Source organism: Mauremys mutica, chromosome 16, assembly GCF_020497125.1.
Source record: "Mauremys mutica isolate MM-2020 ecotype Southern chromosome 16, ASM2049712v1, whole genome shotgun sequence".
Lineage (NCBI taxonomy): Eukaryota > Metazoa > Chordata > Testudines > Geoemydidae > Mauremys > Mauremys mutica.
The window spans coordinates 162847-167841 of NC_059087.1; the positions used below are offsets into that span (position 1 = coordinate 162847).

At 44.8% G+C, this 4995-nt stretch overlaps 1 long non-coding RNA gene across 1 annotated transcript; it reads right to left on the minus strand.

The window, feature by feature from the left end:
- Nucleotides 1-1892: 1892 nt before the first annotated feature.
- LOC123351278 lies at nucleotides 1893-3421 on the minus strand. The gene is made up of 3 exons (XR_006573983.1): nucleotides 2860-3421; nucleotides 2308-2380; nucleotides 1893-2016 (listed from the first exon to the last, which is right to left on the minus strand). It is a non-coding gene; the product is annotated as an uncharacterized LOC123351278 (long non-coding RNA).
- Between the last annotated feature and the right edge of the window lie 1574 nt (nucleotides 3422-4995).

Genomic DNA, 4995 nt, shown 5'->3' on the forward strand with positions numbered 1-4995 from the left:
CACCCTAGACCCAAACAACCCTAACCACCCTAGACCCAAACAACCCTAACCACCCTAGACCCAAACAACCCTAACCACCCTAGACCCAAACAACCCTAACCACCCTAGACCCAAACAACCCTAACCCTAGACCCAAACAACCCTAACCCTAGACCCAAACAACCCTAACCACCCTAGACCCAAACAACCCTAACCACCCTAGACCCAAACAACCCTAACCACCCTAGACCCAAACAACCCTAACCACCCTAGACCCAAACAACCCTAACCCTAGACCCAAACAACCCTAACCCTAGACCCAAACAACCCTAACCCTAGACCCAAACAACACTAACAAACCTAGACCCAAACAACACTAACCAACCTAGACCCAAACAACCCTAACCACACAAGACCCAAACAACCCTAACCACCCTAGACCCAAACAACCCTAACCCTAGACCCAAACAACCCTAACCCTAGACCCAAACAACCCTAACCCTAGACCCAAACAACCCTAACCCTAGACCCAAACAACCCTAACCCTAGACCCAAACAACCCTAACCACCCTAGACCCAAACAACCCTAACCACCCTAGACCCAAACAACCCTAACCACCCTAGACCCAAACAACCCTAACCCTAGTCAAGGTACATTACCTTCCATTTCAGCACACCCTCCAATGCACTGACAGGCTACCTCCAATAGTACACTCACTTCTCCCAACTTTGCTTCACAGCTACTTTGCAACCAAGGAAACACAGGGACACAGATTCTCTGCTTGACTACACAATGCTTTATTTATTCAACGAGGCATCCATTACAGTAAGAGCTTGCAAATATTTGACACTGTACAGGACTACACACATTCAATAATACTTGTTCTATGGTGCTTAATACTTGTTTGTGTTACATAATGAACATAAGCAACCCTGGCATTTCACTTCCATATACTTCTACACATCCCCCATCATATGTCCAAAACCATGCATCTATTGCGAGAGACAGGAATGGGACTTGACTGTACCCCCCTAGCAACTGGCCAGCATGCTCCCTCTATAGCACCTCCATGTACAAAATGTTAAGTCAAAGACTGTCCGGGACAGTCCCAACCATGGTACAGTGCAGCGAAACAGCCAAAAGGCTGACAAATTTGTTATAACGTCAGCCTTCCGGCCGTTTGACTGCACTGTACCATGGTTTCAGAAATCACTGCAGTGATTTAGCACGCTACAAAGTGGATGACAAAGGGAGTCATCCAATCACAACCAAAACTGTTGGGTTGTAATGTACAAATACATCATACACAGCAATATGAACAAAATTCACAAACACTTCGGGATGCCCCAATACATGATACAACCCTCAACTGTGTCCTCTTGCAACTTTGATGGCTAGAACATTCCAAGTAGCAAATAAACCATTCACTTCAGAAAACAATTGCATTTTCTGCAAGTACTTATGTGATGATGTTCCTGTAACTGACCAAACAAATGAACCCACCCTCTCCAATTTGAATCACAGAATTGACAATAATGGCATTTCATGATATAATTGCTCAGGTATCTACCGGAACACAGTGACATCAGCCCCACTGCTCTACTACATTCTAGCCATCAAACAGACAACACTTCACATCTTGACCCAAATAATACAATATCAAAGCCCGATTGCTCAAAACGACGCACACCAAAGTCTTCTCCGGAGACGCTGATACGGTACTTTCCGACCACAGAGATGGAAATGGATTCCTATGAGAATGAGAAAAAAGAATTCACAAATTCAATGACCTTGGATCAAATGCTAAACATCTCAGTTTCTAAAACAAAAGTACATGTGATGCCCATTGACATGCAACCAGTGACAGACATTTCCCATCTCCAACATCACACAGCCCAACAAGTGACACATACTTAACTTGCAAACTTGACATCAAATCCACTTCCATTTTGGGAATAAGTACTTCATGTCCCCCACAGGCATACTTCTACTTCACTTGTTCTTTGCCCAACTGGACACCCATCTTCACACATAACCTACAAGGATATAAATATTTCATGATGCTCACAGTACACACTGACTGACACCGTGAAGACCATCTCAAACCATCTGCAATTACACACCCGGCACCTATTTCTGCATCACTCTTTTCCATTCCCCCACAAGCAAATGCAACACCAACTGCATACACCGTGACACCTTCTTTTACAGATTACCGATACTAGTACCCCAACATGTACATCCACATACATGCATCACAAAGCGAGCATGACTTTAAAAGAACAGCACACGATACAAAACACAGAAAAATATAACCAGATACTCACTCTTTTTCCACCAGATGGGGCTTCACATCTATCCTTCTTTCACAAACTGCACCTCTTGAAGCCTCTTAAGGATCTGCAAACACAAAATGATAATCCAACAAGGACTCACAGTCAAACCCACAGATGATGCAACAAATCCCACCCTATTTCTTCAACAAACCATCTACGGGAACACAGGAATCACCAGTCATGAAATTCCCTCACCCTTCCCTTGAACTGCAACTCCTCTCAGTCCCATTACATATTTTCCACACTTGCCTCCCCACCAATACCCCTTCCCTGAGGAATATCAACACATCACACAATATATTCAAGGAAAACTACTCAACATTTTAGGGCAAACACGACAACACTCTCACTAACCACCCACCTAAGTCCAACCTTCTTCTACAGAACAAGCAACAACTTAACCCAAATATTGTCTTCTCCATCTGTTGTCTCACACACAAAACTGGTGATGAACCCATTCATCATAAACCCACCTTATCTAACACAGAAAAAACCACACTCCCATCAACAGGACTGCACTAAACGCTCTAACTTAACACTTACCTCATGGATGCAAACAGCTCCTCTGTGCCCACTGGCACCATATTTACAAGAACCCATGTAAACCAAACGGGGCACACTTGCTACAGCCCATTCCCTCAGTTCTGGACTCAAATACCCCTGTGGCACACAAACAATAAACACCAGATTATTGCTAATGCTCACACCACCACAATACCACACTCCCTTTGCTAAACTAACCTATTTGACACCCTGAAAGAGCCCCAGCACATTCCTACCTACAATGAAGCAGCAACCAACTACTTCTATACATTTAAAATCAACATGAAAAATACTCACATTTACACAGTACTCATGGCACTTTCCCAACACTGACAGGGGCCCATCGGTAACTAGGATGCTCACATCCTCCTCAGAAAACCAACACCCAATAGAGGACAGACAAACAGGATAGTGGTGATCAGTGATGCAAACCCAGTGCCATTTATGAGAGAAGAAGGGAGAATGGAGCATCTCTAGTTACAGACAGGTCACTCTTCCATCAGTCAACTTCCTCCAAAGAAAACTCCCACTCCCATTCAATGAGCTGCCTCATGAACCCATTACAAACAGGCAGGCTTCGGAGGACTCCCATCCCTACAGCCTCAATAGCACACATACTTTTTGACCATCAAATCCTCCAGCAGATACTTAACTTTGACAGCCACTCCCGATCGCCTTTTCCTTTGTACATGGGCCTTCGCTCCCATACATCGACATCTATACAGCAATGCAGTGACAGTCAAACAGATGTAGTCACAACCCTCCACAGAATGACACGACACGATACCAGATCTGCATGCATCTGCAAATACAAACAAAGCTCAACTGCAAACCTATTCACAACATGCACAGCTACACAATTCAAAAGAGGACCTCAACTACATACTGCTTCCTGAAGAAAAGGAATATCTACTACAAATTACACCCCACACACACAGACAAGCACCCACCCACCCCAGACACTCATCCACATGTTACTGGCCCTCCCCACATCCCACCACAACAGCAGCCCTTCGCTAACTAGGATGCTCACATCCTCCTCAGAAAACCACAACCATGTAGAAGACGTATAAAGGATGAAGTGGTGAACTGCCATGCAAACCCAGTACCACGTAAGAAAAAAGAACTGAGAACAGAGCATCTCTAGTTACAGATGGGTCACTCTCCCAGCAATCAACCTTCATCCATGGAAAACACAAACTCCCTCCCTCCATACAACAAGCTCCCACCCACCCCTTACATGCCCATTAAAAACAGACACAGTTTAGAGGACTCCCATCCATAAACGAGAAGCCTCAACATCTCAGATACTTCTGACCATAAAAGCCGTCAGCAAATACTTAACTTTGACAGCCACTCCCAATCTCAATATCTTCTTTTCCTTTCTACAGAGGCCTTCCCTCCCATACGTCAACATCTGTACAGCAGTGCAGTGACAGTCAAACAGATGTAGTCACAATCCTCCACAGAATGACACAACACGATACCAGATCTGGAGGCATCTGCAAATACAAACAAAGCTTAACTGAAAAACCAACTCACAAAGCACCCAACTACACGGTATGAAAGATGACCTCACCTCCATACTGCTTCCTGAAGAGAAGGAATATCTACTACACATTACACTCCACTCAGAGACGCACCCACCCACCCTAGACACTCTCATCCACATATTGCTGGCCCTCCCCACATCCCACCATGACAGGGGACCATCACTAACTAGGATGCTCACATCCTCCTCAGAAAACCACAACCATGTAGAAGATGGAGAAAAGATGAAGTGGGGACCTATCATGCAAACCCAATGCCATGTAAGAAAAAATAACTGAGAACGGAGCATCGCTAGTTACTGACAGGTCACTCTCGCAGCAATCGACCTTCCTCCAAGGAAAGTGCACACTCCCTCCATACAGTAAACTCCCTAATGCACCCATTAAGAATGGGCAGGGTGTACAGGACTCCCATCCCTAAACAAGGCTCCTCAACAGCTCAAATACTTCTGACTATCAAACCATTCAGGAGATACTTAACTTTGACGGCCACTCCTGCTCTCAAGAAGGTCTTTTCCTTTCTCCAAGGGCCTTCACTGCCATACATCAATAGCCATACAGCAATGTCATGACTGTCAAGGAGACA